Source organism: Callithrix jacchus, chromosome 4 (assembly GCF_049354715.1).
Source record: "Callithrix jacchus isolate 240 chromosome 4, calJac240_pri, whole genome shotgun sequence".
Taxonomy (NCBI): domain Eukaryota; kingdom Metazoa; phylum Chordata; class Mammalia; order Primates; family Cebidae; genus Callithrix; species Callithrix jacchus.
In genome coordinates, this window is record NC_133505.1 from 12,727,519 (window position 1) to 12,742,425 (window position 14,907).

The 14,907-nt window shown below is 43.9% G+C and overlaps 1 protein-coding gene across 2 annotated transcripts in view; it reads right to left on the minus strand.

Annotated features, from left to right (window-relative positions):
- The window catches only part of LOC103792249 (uncharacterized), a 96,445-nt gene that overhangs the window by 13,984 nt on the left and 67,554 nt on the right, over positions 1-14,907 (minus strand). The gene's annotated exons all lie outside the window — the stretch shown is intronic.

Consider the following 14,907-nt stretch of genomic DNA (forward strand, 5'->3'; position numbering starts at 1 on the left):
CCTCTTCTCCCCTGAGAAGCTGAGAAGCTGGCCAGCTGGCCCTCTTTCCGGGATGAGACTGTGTTTTAACTAGAAGAATCTGCCTCCCTGATTAAGATTTGCCACGGTTGTCACCAAGTATGGTGCTGCCTTTTATTGTTCTAAAAAGTGTTCCGTGTCTTCCACATTACCCTTGTGTCCTCAAAATTCTTGCAGAAATTTTTAGTATATTTTGCACTCTGGGTACAATTTATGTTCATTTGTAGTTTCTACACTCAAAATTCCTTTATTTATTTTATTTTTTTTTGAGACCAAGTCTCACTCTCTCGCCCAGACTGGAGTGCAATGGCATGATCTCAGCTCACTGCAACCTCCACTTCCCAAGTTCCAAGCGATTCTCCTGCCTCAGCCTCCCAAGTAGCTGGGATTACAAGTGTGTGCCACCATGCCCGGCTAATATTTTTGTAGTTTTAGTAGAGACAGGGTTTCACCATGTGGCCAGGCTGGTCTTGAACTCCTGAACTCTCGTGATCTGTTCATGTCAGCCTCCCAAAGTGCTGGGATTACAGGCATGAACCACCGCACCTGGCCTCTCGAAATTCCTTTATTTTCAGGGGTCTTCACAGAGTGCACGACAGCCTTGCAGGCATCGTTGCGGTGCTTCCGTGCAAACAACATAGCGTGGAAACCAACGTTAGTGCTGATCCGATTAAATGAATGCCACAGGCTTTTTCTCTCGCTTGCCCTTTTTTTAAAACCCCAACATTTTCGCATTTATCCTATTACTGAGACGCATTTTATGTAAAATTATTCCTGTATTAGTTTCAGGAAGACTAATACAGGCCTGTGGCTTCATGATAGAGACTACACAGCCAAAGAAGCAATTTCAAAGGCCAGGTGTGAGTTACTGACAGGCGGAGATCTGCATAAACTCATAAATATTCATCAGCATTCACTTCAAATTTTGATACTTTCTACAAGAATAGATCAGAAAATAGCTTCTGAAAGGTCGGCGGAAAGCACATACGTGTTCTTTTCACTATGTCATATTGAACCGAGACTTTATCGTCACACAGTGCGATTAGCTAAGCAGCTGATTGGTTGTTTCTTATTTTTATTTTTTAACATTTTCATGTTTCTTGGGATTTGTCAGTCCTGAGTGTACGCTCTAATTAACACATCAACAGAGAGCTATGGCCAGCCAACAGAATATCTCATGTGCTTCCTCACTCGGCCTTACTTTGGGGGCTCACTGAATGGTGAATTCACTACCTACACAGAAGGCACCCTTATGGGTGTAAATGAAGGACACTGTAGTAGAGGTGAGGCCTGATCTGATAACACCGAGGTCTCTTGCAGGGAAGAAGAGGCTAGAGAATATTACCCCTGCTATAAACCTGAGAGTCAGGTAACACGGTAAGTACTACCTGGCTGGCCATTAGTTTAAATAAGTGACCTGCTTGGGCTCAGGTATCACACCAAGGTGTTAAGTTTAATCTCTAAAGACTTACGTGGTTTGGACTCAGAATGTTCTCATTGAACACACTTCTTTCCCTTGTCTTGCATCCAAGCCCTGTAACGGACCCAGATTTAAGGACTTGGCCGGCCTGGACCACCAGGTAAGCTATAGAAGAGACAGCATTTAAGCTGAGAACGGCTTCCAGCTCTACATTTAAGTTTAGGATATCTCCAGTTCAGATCTGTCGGCTGACTGACTGTACAGCCCGTCCAAATTTCCTGGTTTCCTGTCTCATCTGCTTCTGAGTAAAGCCTAAAAACCCCGGACAGTAGAGCTTCAAACATTCAACATGAGGATTCAGGGGTTAAGTCTATTTAAGACAATGCCTTGGTTCCTTTTTCCTATCATAACATGTAAGGATATCCCTGTGCCTTCCTGAAATCCCTAGTACACAATAAGTGTACCATTGATATACTTTCGGCAGAAAACCCAACCCACAACAGCTTAAATAGGCCATTTATTGTATTTTATTTTTTAAGAGACAGAGTCTCACTCTGTCACCCAGGCTGGAGTGCAATGACAATCGCTCACTCCAGCCTCATACTCAGGTTCAAGTGATCTTCTTGCTTCAGTCTCCTGAGTAGCTGGAATTAAAGTACATGCCACTATACCCAGCTAATTTTATGATTATTATTATTAGAGATAGGATCTCACTCTGTCACCCAGGCTGGAGGGAAGTGGCATGATTCTAGCTCACTGCAGCCTTGAACTCCTGGCCTCAAGCAATCCCTGCCAACTAAGAAGGCCATTCATTATGTTATATCAGAATCCCAGAGGTAGGGTGCCTCCAAAATGTGTCACATCAGCAAGTTGACATCAGCTACCTACATTCTGTCATATCTTCCTGCTCTGACACCTCGGGGTAGTGCCTCTCATAGTTTCAAGAGGGCTGCTCTAGCTCTAGGAGTCATACTTAGTGAAAGGACGGAAGCCCTTAATCCCACGTCATTTTCAGAAATATTAACTATTTCCTGGAAGCCATCATGCCACACCGATTAGAACCAAGTCACATGACCAATCCTAATCCAGTAACCATCAAGGGGAATGGGACTACCATGGTTGAATTCGGCCCACGTTTCACAATTCTTCATAATCCTAGCAGCATATATACCTATATGAAGAGAGAGACTCACTGTCACCTATGCTGGAGTGCGGTAGCATGATCGTAGCTCACTGCAGCCTCAACCCCTGAGCTCAAGTGATTATCACACCTCAGTCTCCTGAGTAGCTGGGACTATAAGCATGCGCCACCGTGCCTGGCTAATTTTCAAAACAAATTTCTGTAGAGATGGAGTCTCCTTAAGTTGCCCAGTCTGGACTCGAACTCCTGAGCTCAAGCAATCCACCCACATCAGCCTGCCAAAGTGCTGGGATTACAGGCATGAGCCACTGTGCCTGGACTATGGCAGCATATTTGAATATTGGATTCAGTTGGGAATTTCTGAAAACACCGATGCCAAGGACTAGCTCTGGACATTCTAATTTCATTGGTCTGGGAAGGAGGCCCGAACCTGGTTTTGTTTGTTTGTTTGTTTGTTTGTTTCTGTTTTTTGGGGGTTTTTGTTCCCCCAAGACAGAGTCTACTCTGTTGCCCAGGCTGAAGTACAGTGGTGTGATCTCAGCTCACTGCAACCTCTGCCTCCTGGGTTCAAGTGATTCTCCTGCCTCAGCCTCCCAAGTAGCTGGGGTTACAGGCGACTGCCATCACGCCTGGGTAATTTTTTTTTTTTTTTTGTAGATGTGGTTTCACCATGTTGGCCAAGCTGCTCTCAAACCCCTAACCTTCAGTGATCCACCTGCCTCTACCTCCCAGAGAGCTGGGATTACAGGCAAGAGCCACTGCACCCAGCCCCAACCTGGGTATTTTTTAAAGCTTCCCTTGGTGACTCTAATGTGCAGCTAGGATTGAGAACCACTGACTTAGACTAATCAGAAATCACCCCTGAGTTGTGTAGGAGAGAGAGAAGATTAAACCCCAGCAGGAAGGTGAGTGGAAATGTCTATTGGATATGCAACCCACAGATGATCAAAAAATATTTCTTCAATTTCTTCAAAGAAGATGTACAAATGCCACACAAGCACGTGAGAAGATGCTCCAAATCACCAATCATTAGATAAATGCAAATCAAAACCACACCAAAGCGCCGCCTCACACTCATTAGGATGGCTACTATGAAAACAGAAAATACCAAGTGTTGGCAAGAATGTGGAGTAACTGGAACACATAAGGGTGCCACTGCTGTGGAAAACAGCATAATGGTTCCTCAAAAAAAAGTTTAATTCCCATATGATTCCGCTATTCCACTTCTAGGTACACGCTGTAAATAATTGATAGCAGGATCTCAAAGAAATACCTATACATACATGTTCATAGCAGCCTTATTCGCAATAGCCCAGAAAGCAACTTACGTGTCCTTTGATGAAGGAATGGAGAAGTAAAATGTGTGGTAGATACATAAAATGGGGTATTTTCCAGCTTCAAGGGAAAGGAAATTCTGACACATTCTATACCAAGGATGAATCTTGAAAACATGCTAAGTGAAATAAGCCAGTCACAAAAAGACAAATAAATACTGTATGGTCCCACTTACAAGAGACACCTAAAGCCATCAAATTCATAAAGTAAGTAGAATGGTGGTGCCAGAAGCTGGGGAAGAGAGGACTGGGAAGTTATTGTTTAATAGGTATGGAGTTTCAGTGTTGTAATCAAAGAGTTCTGTGGCTGGGTTGTGATGATGAGAGCGTGACAAAGTGAATGCACTTCATGCCACTGAAATACACACTTAAAAATGGTTAAGATGGGCAGGGCGTGGTGACTCACATCTGTAATTCCAACACTTTGGGAGGCTGAGGTGGGTGGATCATGAGGTCAGGAGTTCAAGACCAGCCTGGCCAAGATGGTGAAACCCCATCTCTACTAAAAGTACAAAAAAAATTAGCTGGATATGGTGGTGGGCACCTGTAATCCCAGCTACTCGGGAGGCTGAGGCAGGAGAATCACTTGAACCCTGGTGGGTAGAGGTAGCCGTGAGCCGAGATCATGCCACTGCACTCCAGCCTATGTGACAGAGTGAGACTCCATCTCAAAAGAAAAAAAAAAGATTTAGGGGATACATTTTGCTATGCGGATTTTACCATAATTTTAAAGATAATGTTTGTTGAATAGATGCAGAGCTAAGAATTTGCTCCACTTGCCTTCTATACCAGTGGCTAGCTGGCATCAGGGCAAAAACTAGCTGGCATCAGGGGCAAAAATGGGAAAGCTGCTCAGGGCAGGAGCACTCTGAAAACAGCAGATTGTATTTCTTTAAAGAGCAATAGTTATGAATTTCAATGATAATTAAGAGTGACAAGGGTGGAAAATAAGAATTCGGAGGGAAAGCCAGGTGTGGTGGCTCATGCCTGTAATTCCAGCACTTTGGGAGGCTGAGGCAGGTGGATCACCTGAGGTCAAGTGTTCGAGACCAGCCTGGCCAATATGGTGAAACCCCCTCTCTACTAAAAATACCAAAATTAGCCATACATGGTGGTGCGTGCCTGTAATCCCAGCTACGCAGGAGGCTGAGACAGAATTGGTTGAACACAGGAGGCGGAGGTTACAGCAGGCCGAGATGGCACCACTGCACTCCAGCCTGGGCAACAGACTCCATTTCAAAAAAAAAAAAAAAAAAAAAGAATTGGGAGGGAAATTCCAGAAATAGCCCACATCTAGTTGGTTGCCACCTTTTTGAGAGTCCTCGCCAGGTTTTCTTTGGCAAAATGCCCTCTGAGAGCTAGGGAAGGTGAGACAGCCGGAGGCCCCATCCACTGCAGGCCTCAGTGGGGCCTTTGCAAAGAGCCAGGTTGACCAGATGTCTACTCACCTGTCAGTTTCCCATTCTAATGAAAGCTACTGAGACTGTGCAATTTAAAACCATTAATAATAGCAACATCTCTTATAGTTGGCTTAGGAAAATGTATTAAGATTGATGCTAAATTTCGATGGTTCTGACACAGAGGAAATCTACAGTTCTTAAAGAAAATAAAGCTGTACTTCCAAGTGCTGACTTGCTATAAGCTGGAAGCTTTCCAGCCCCATCAGTCCCCCATTCTGCAGCCCCACTTCCTATAGGCCGTCTCCTCCATTTCTCCATTTCTCCCTGTTCTTCACTTCTCAGGTGGCATGGTGCTCTGAAGGCCAGTGAAAAATGCCAACATTTCCCATCCTCGACCACCACCTCCACCGTTATCTCTACTTCCTCAGTTTACTGAATTTTTTTTCTCACCACTTCCCAGACAAACTATATAATTAAATCTTCTAACTTCAAAAGGGCTTTTCCCTGGGCTATCATTAATGAAAGGAAAATAGTCTTCATGCCAACCTGAAGAAAGACTTTGAAATTTTAAAATCATGTTTCCAGAAATGTGGACAACAGCTCACCTGACTCAGAATTACCAGGAACAGGGCTGAGTGCAGTGGCTCTCACCCGTAATCCCAGTACTTTGGGAGTCTGAAGCAGGCAGATCATGTGAGATCATGAGTTTTAAACCAGCCTGGCCAACATGGTGAAACCCTGCCTCTACTCAAAATACAAAAGTTAGCCAAATGTGGTGGCACTTGCCTGTAGTCCCAGCTACTCAGGAGGCTGAGGCAGGAGAATTTCTTGAGCCTGGACGGTGAGGTTGCAGTGAGTTGAGATCATACCATTGCACTCCAGCCTAGATGACACAGTGAGACTCCATGTCAAAAAATAAAAAAGAAATCCCAGCACTTTGGGAGGCTGAGGTGGGTGGATCACGAGGTCAAGAGATCGAGACCATCCTGGTCAACATGGTGAAACCCCATCTCTACTAGAAATACAAAAAATTAGCTGAGCATGGTGGCGCGTGCCTGTAATCCCAGCTACTCGGGAGGCTGAGGCAGAAGAATTGCCTGAACCCAGGAGGCGGAGGTTGCATTGAGCCAAGATCATGCCATTGCACTCCAGCCTGGGTAACAAGAGCGAAACTCCGTCTCAAAAAAAAAAAAGAATTACCTTGGACAGTTAAAAACAAAACTTTCCGGGATATACCTAGACCTACTGCACCAGAATCTCTGGGAACAGGGCCAGGAAGCTGCCCTTTAACAAGGATCCTAGGTGACTCTCAAGTCGATGAGCCTTGAGAACTAGTCTTCAGAGAAAGATCACCAGAGATGAACTGCAAGGGAATGCCTCGAGCTAAACAAGTACGGAGGCAAAGGGGAAATATTTATTGACAATCTCCACTAGGTTCCTGTATATAAACTGTGTCATTAAAACTTGGCAACAATACTACAAATATATTAGGTATATTCTAATCTCTACTTCAAAGTTGATCAATGGGAGATTGAACAAGGTTGAGGGATTTGTCTAAAAACTGGAAAAAAAAATTGAGCTCTGAATCCATTTCTTCCGCTTTTGCTTTAGTTTTTTCCTGAGACAATCTTGCTCTGTTGCCCAGGCTGGAGTGTGTGGTGCAATCATAGTTCGCTGCAGCCTCGACTTCCCAGGCTCAAGTGATCCTCCCACTTCACCCTTACTACAGACACCTGCTACTATGCCCAGCTATGTGTGTGTGTGTGTGTGTGTGTGTGTGTGTGTGTGTGTGTGTGTGAAGGCAGTGCCTCCCTATGTTTCTCAGGCTGGTCTCAAACTCCTGGGCTCAAGGGATCTCCTGCCTTGGACTTCCAATGTGCTGGGATTAACAGGCATGAGCCACTTCATCCCGCCCTGAATCTGTCACTAAAATCCCATCACCATGTCACCTCTTGGAATCTGTGCACTTTTGCTTTTGTCAGTAAAGCCTGGAGGATGTTGAGCTGATAAAGGCGAAGTGGCTGTCTCACACAGCATTTATCTTCAGGCCTTGTATTCAATTATGCCCATTGTACCACGTGATCTATAATGAAAACCATGTGTTCATAAGAGGCCCAGAGACCCTCAGGGCACCTACTTCTTGCCTCATTTAAACTAGAAGCAAATAACAACACCTCCTTGATGGGGTGTGACAACTGGCAAAAGACTAACTGATATTCAGTGTTCCCTTTCAGACCAACTTGAAAATAACCAGCTGTTATTTTCATCCACCAGGAAGAGTGCTACTTTCTGAGCTCTCTGTGCAGACAATTCTTCTTCCTTTACATCCTTTCCTTTTCTTGGAAAAGGAAATCCTATATTCTATCAGGCAGTGAACCGGTCAGTCATCCTGCAAGGGTTTAATAAGCCGCAACTATGTTTAAATGTTCAAGATGGATAAGGCATCACAAGCTTACAAACCGGTGAGGGAAGCAGATCACTAGACCCATTTCAACAGTGATAGATACATGCTCAACGCTTCTGGGGAGAACTATGGAGTAATATGTAATCATAGTAATCCAATCCAGGACTGGGTAGTGGGAGAGGGCAGGGAAGGCTTCCTTGAGGAAGTTCTCAGAGGCTTAAAAGGGTGAGTAGGAGTTAACAGATGAAGGAGCTGGCAGAGGAGACAGTGTGAGAAATGACAAGGAGACAGAAAATCATATAATGTTCAGACCAACAGAAAAACGCTACATCTACCACAGACAGCCCATTGACCATTTCCATTTGGCCCAATCAGCAGGCTGCTTTTCAGCAGTTTTTTCCAAAGAAATTATTTCCCCAAAAGTCTTTTGGCTGTCACTGTTTGTACTTTTTCTGACCAGAGTATAAACTCTAAAACTATTTAGAAGCTTAAGGAAGGCCCAGTAGAAATTAGACTAGAGTCCTAAGAAATCAGGCTGTGGGAAGATTATTACAACAAGGCTTTTAAGTAACACCTCAGACGTTGAAATGATCTCTTCTACAAGCAAGTAATACCACCTAGTGCTGAGAGAGGAGAAAGGAAGAAATCAGTCTGGCAGGCAATTAGGGTCCTCAGTTGAATTCTTTCAAACAAAAGAACAGCCTGAAAATTCAAGCTGTAGGCACAGATAAGGGCTCTTGCACAGGGGTTTGCTAAGCCAGGCCCACAGTCTCACAGAAAAAAAAGGCTACACAGGTGACTTGCCCAGACATGCACACAATGGAAATTTCTGTCCCCTGACATATACATAGTAAGAGGAACAAAGCAATATGGAGTAACTCAAGCTAAGGGTCCGCATGTACACTAGGAGGACCTGGTGGAGCTACCAGAAATTCATGCCTTACACAAATGAGACACCCAGCCCTCACCTCTCAGTTTCTTACAAAAGCTTTTGCATTCAACTGTAAAAACGACAACCCTCTTTTGGGTCCCCTCTCCATGGCAGAGAGCTTTCTACTTTCGTCCATTAAACTCATGCTCCAACCTCACTCTTGGTGTCTGCACTCCTTAATTTTCTTGGTCTTGGGACAAAGAACTTTGGGTATACCTCAGACAATGAGAGTCTGCTACATTGTGGTGCACTGGTGAGACTGGAAGAATGCATAAGAGCATAGATGGCTGGATCTAGACATATACTCAATGTGTGCCTTCTGGTGAATTATTTAAGTTTCCTAAGCCCCACTTTCCTCATCTGTAGTGTGGGAGCATTAATACCTATTTTTAATTACTGAGAGAATGCGCGTGGCAGATGACTGGCACATATTAATCACTCAATAAATAGTAATTATTATTTTTATAACTACCCATACTCATTGTCATTAAAGGTACATTACATAACAAAGGTAAAATGTAAATTAAATGGGATTCATTTATCACAATGGTTGATTTACTACCTAGAACAAACACTGGAATCCCAGAGTCAGAAGGGTGAGCAGCCATGAGGATCAAGGGGCAGGGCACCAAAATCACCTGCTACAGCCACCACTGCAGAGTACACAGAGAGATCTAACAACTGGTATTAGTCTACCCCCAATTACAAAAGAGTTATGGCACAAGAGGCTGGGAGAAGTGAGATACCTTGGAGAATTTTCAATGTATAGTAAATTTCCAGTACCCGCTCCAGAAGAAAAGAGGGTTTTCTTCTTTATCTGAAGCTAAGTAGAATGGGCATCCAAGAGAAGCACTCAAATAACTCACAACCTTCCCTGGAGTAAGAGATCACAGGGAATGATTTCAAAAACATACCTGAGAACACTAAAGGTAGTTGCTTATGCTGACAGAAGCAGGAGGAGAGCATTGCACGGGGAGTCAAGTGCACTCCAAACCACTGCAGAGCATTCCTAGGAATAAACTTAAGTGTTCTGTAGCAAAACAAGCTGCAAGAAATGAGCAATGCTTGTAGACGCATGATCAACATACCTTAGCATGCTAAGGCTCTGATAAATCCTGCAGGAAAGACAACTGTTTAGTTTTATTTTATTCATTTTTTGTTTTGTTTTGTTTTTGAGATGGAGTCTTCTCTTTCCCCAGGGCTAGAGTGCAGTGGTGTGATCTCAGCTCACTGCAACCTCTGCCTCCTGGGTTCAAGTGATTCTTTTGCTTCAGCATCCAGAGTAGCTAGGATTACAAGAATGTGCCACCACACCTGGCTAATTTTTGTATTTTTAGTAGAAACAGGGTTTTACCATGTTGGTCAGGCTGGTCTCGAACTCCTGACCTCATAATCTGCCCTCCTTGGTTCCCAAAGTGCTGGGATTACAGGCATGAGCCACTGTGCCTGGCCTGTTTAGTTTTATTCAACAGCATTTTTCAAACTTTTTTTTTTCTTTTAAAGAGACAAGGTCTCACTGTGTTGCCCAGACTGGTCTTGAACTCCTCACTCAAGTGATCCTCCCACATTGGCCTCCTAAAGTGCTAGGATTACAGGCATGGGCCACCACTCTCAGTCAACAGTTTTCAAACTTTTAAACCATGGAACCCTGTTTTCCTTGGTAATGCCTATTCATAATCTGTGGATGTCATGCTTTGTGGAAACACTTTGGAAAACACTGATGTGGGTTTTAGACTTACAAGGCTCTGGACGACCTGGAAAGAGGCCCAGCTCACCTGAAAACAGAAATCATTCTCATTCCTCAAGGACATAAGCTATTGCTCCCAGTGTTCTCTGGTGGGCCTGAACTTTGGAATTGGTATCATTTCTAGTCAAGCAAAATATTTCCAAAGCTCTTCACTGGGAAAACCCTTATCTTTAGTCATCCTTATCCTCTGTAGCTAGAGGCGGGTTCCTGGCAGGAGGACCTCTCCCTTCCTTCTTTCCATAACTGCTTATAATTATTTCATTGAATGAGCTGGACTTAGCTGGGCCTACAAGCATAAACTAAGTTTATTTTATCTTCCATGGGCTCTTCAAATCACTCCATGGTCTCATTCTTCCTGGCCCCAGGATAGAATCATGAGCATGTCCCATGGCGTTCCCAGTCATTCTTAGAAAATAAATGAAAAGCCCCTTGTTTGGGTATTAACAAATAAAGCCTGTTTCATAATCACATAATGCCAATCCAGAAATTCATGCCTTATGCAAATGAGACACTCAGCCCTCATCAGTTTCTTAGAAAAGTTTTGCATTCACTGTAAAAACGACAACCCTCTTTCGTCCTCTCTCCATGGCAGCGAACTTTCTTCTTTCGCTCATTAAACTCATGCTTCAACCTCAGTCCAGGATAAAAATCAGAACTCCAGATTTTATCCAATTAAGATTCCTTCCCTTCTCCACTTTGGACCTGGTCACACTGGCAGGCAGAATTGCGAGTATCATCACTTTCTTTTCTCTTTTCCCAATCTTCTTGCTTCCCACTTTATAGCCGCTGTTTGTAACCCCTGCAGGGTTGGGTCCTTGGAAGAGGGGATTCAGGAAAAGGGCACAGCTCGACTCAGTTGGATGGCTGCGGTCCTGCTGCCATACCCTCTAGATGGCAGATGCTTTCTCTCCTGGTGAGCTTTCACAGGCTTTCCAGAGATCTGCCCACTAACTCTTTAATGGAGAAAGTATGCCTTTCCTGATTGCTCTTGACCCCTGGACTTCCCATTTCCGCCCATCTTCCTGGGTGGCACTGTCTTTCCAGGCAGGCGTCTTGGAAAAGTCATGTTTAAGCAAATCCCAGGCCAGCTGCCTTCAAATCCAGGTCCTAGTAATATGCAGTGAAAATGCAACAGGTCTGTGAGGCATTCTGTCTTCACTGCGAGGCAGAAGCAGTCCCAGCCATCTCTCACCTGGCAAGAGACACCAGTCCCCAGAAGTGGTTCTCTAGAAACTTCCTTTGAAGTTCATCCTTTTCCCACATGTGGGATACCCAGCACACTGAAAGTTCTCACAAAGACATCCTTCTACTACTGATTATTGAAATTCTGTCTTGAAAAAGTAGGTGTGTATCATAGGCTAATGTAGGCATGACTGGTTTTTTATTCTCTCTCTCTTTTTTTTTTTTTGAGATAGGATCTCGCTCTGTCACTCAGGCTAGAGTGCAGTGGCACGATCACCACACCTGGCTAACTTTTTTTTGGTATTTTTGGTGGAGATGGGGTTTTGCCATGTTAACCAGGCTGGTCTTGAACTCCTGCACTCAAGTGATCCACCTGCCTCAGCATCCCAAAGTGCTGAGATTATAGGTGTGAGCCACTGCACCCGGCCTTATTTTTACTTAAAAGTTTCCCAAAACCATACAAACTGTAAAGAACAAAATCAAAGCATAAACCCAACTCTTCTGCATTTCCCACTATTGCCTGAGCTCCATTCATTCTAAGCCTGGTGATTATTCTTCAAGTGTGTTCAATCCAGAGCCCCCCGCCGGCTAGAGACACAGCCTTTGTCCCTGTTTAAACCGTCCTCTACAACAAACTCAGTTTACCGAATAAAACAAATGCTTGTCAAAAACAACCCTCTACAAACCTGTTTAAACAAGCTTTTCCTTCTTTCTTTTTATATACACAAGGAGAGGCAAGTTTCCTCTAATACCAAAAAACACCACTTGGCTTTTTTCCTGAAACCAGACTGCTTCTGTGTAAACACCTTCTTTCCTTCTTTGAAACCAGAAGGCTCCCACATAGATATTACTTCAGTGGTTCCTGACAAAAATGCTTCTAGGCCTATAAGAGAGTAACACGTGCCTGGAAGAAATAAAGGAAAAGGCCAGGCATGGTGGTTCTCACCTGTAGTCAGCACTTTGGGAGACTGAGACAGGCGGATCACTTGAGATCAGGAGTTTGAGACCAGTCTGGCCAACATGTCAAAACCCCGTCCCTACTAAAAATACAAAAAACTTAACTGGGCATGGTGGCGCACACCTGTAGTCCCAGCTACTCGGGAGGCTGAGGCACGAGAATTGCTTGAACTCAGGAGGGGGAAGCTGCAGTGAGCCAAGATCACACTACTGCACTCCAGCCTGGGCAACAGGGCAAGACCCTGTCTCCAAAAAAAAAAAAAAAAAAAAGAAGGAAAAATTAAAAGGCAAATAAATGCGTATTATCCATGGAATAAGTATTATTTTAAGAAGGAAAGGAACACAAATAGTTTCCCTGCGACTTGAAGAGTGATGAGGTTTAAAAATGTAAAAGACTGGCTGGGCGCTGTGGCTCATGCCTGTAATCCCAGCACTTTGGGAGACCAAGGTGGGTGGATTACCTGAGGTCAGGAGTTCGAGACCAGCCTGGCCAACATGTCAAAACCCAATCTCTACTGAAAATACAAAACTTAGCCAGGCCTGGTGGTGGTGGCCAATAATTCCAGCTACTGGAGAGGCTGAGGCAGGAGAATTGCTTGAACCCAGAGGTTCAAGCAGAGGTTGCAGTGAGCAGAGATTGCCCAATGCACTTCAGCCTGGGAGACAGAGCAAGACTCCATCTCAAAAAAAAAAAAAAAAAAGGCTAAAGATTAAAGAACTTAACAGCATGATTCAAAAATATTCAAGGAATTTTGTTCCATTGGCATTTTTTGAAATATATGAGTTATGAGACACTGTGTTAAGAGCCAAAGGAAATACAAGTATGAGAAAATCCATTTCTATCACCAAGTAAATTATTTCACAGTGGGAAATACTGCAACGTAGGTATTTTCATATGCCCCATCTTACAAGTGACAAAACGGAGGCTCAGAGAGTTCCAGTTACTTGCTCAAGACTAGAAAAAAGTGATATTCACCCAAATTCTGTGACTTTGAGCAAGTTACTGAACCTCTTTGAGCCTCAGGATTAGACTAACAAGTAAAAAGGGAAAGGGCATGCCAGAAACAGGAACCAGTTTGAGCAAAAAACAGATGGCAAAGTCAGTGCCGTGTGAATAAAAGATGTGGGCTGGCTGGGCGCAGTATATCCCAGCACTTCGGGAGGCCGAGGCAGATGGATCACCTGAGGTCTCCCAACCAGCCTGACCAACATGGAGAAATCCTGTCTCTACTAAAAATACAAAATTAGCTGGGTGTGGTGGCACATGCCTGTAATCCCAGCTACTTGGGAGGGAGGCTGAGGCAGGAAAATCGCTTGAACCTGGGAGGCAGAGGTTGTGGTAAGCTGAGATGGTGCCATTGCACTCCAGCCTGGGCAACAAGAGTGAAACAATGTCTCAAAAAAAAAAAAAAAATATGTGGGCTATGAGGCAACGTAATAGTAAATAATTTTGGAAGGGTATTTTGTTTTTTGGGCTCATATCTTGGAAGATTTTTATTACCAGGCTAATGATCTGATTTGAAATATGAAAATAGGAAGCCATTGACTACTTTTGGCAAGGAGGTGACAAGCAGTGATTGTAGCATTCTGAAATTTATCACGATTCCAGTGTCTTCAGATTCTGTGGATAGGCGCCGGCATTAAAATGTTTGCCATTCCATGGCTCCTCTTGTCTGTGATGATTCTGCTCTATTCTGGGCTGAAGGAGTGGCACAACATGATGAAGGAGGAGGTATTCTGAACCATACAAAGGACAGCGGATTGCTAAGGTCAACTTTTAATGAATCTGAAAGTCAGTAAGAGACAAGATTGGAATGGTAGGTTCTGGAGATGATGGTAGAGCTGGAATGAAAGATAAGATCAAAAGTGTCGACTCCCAGAGTCCACCCAGGGAAGAGTCTAAGTCAGGTAATGACAAGATAGTCAAGTTATACGTAGAGAAATCAGATGTGGCCCTTTTAGACTAATTTTTGTTTGTGTCTGCCTACAAGCCACCTCATCATTCACCATTTGTCATTCAAAAAGCAAAACTCATCCTATCCCATGTAAGTGCCCTTTGTATTACAGATGCTGATTTTTTGTTTATATCCTATTTGAATCTATATTGGTTTTCTATTGCCCGTAATAGATTACCATAAATTTACTGGCTGAAAGTAACATTCATTCATTATTTCATGGTTCTAGATTCCCTGTAATCCAAAGTCCAAGCACAACATGCTTGAGTTCTCTGCTCAGATGTCAGCGGAGATGAGTTCTGGTCTGGAGACTTGACTAAGGAAGAATCCACTTCCAAAGTCATGCAGGTTGCTGGCAGCAATCAGTCCCTTGTGGTGGAAGTTCCTGTCTTAGCCTGGCGTGGTGGTGGGCCCCTGT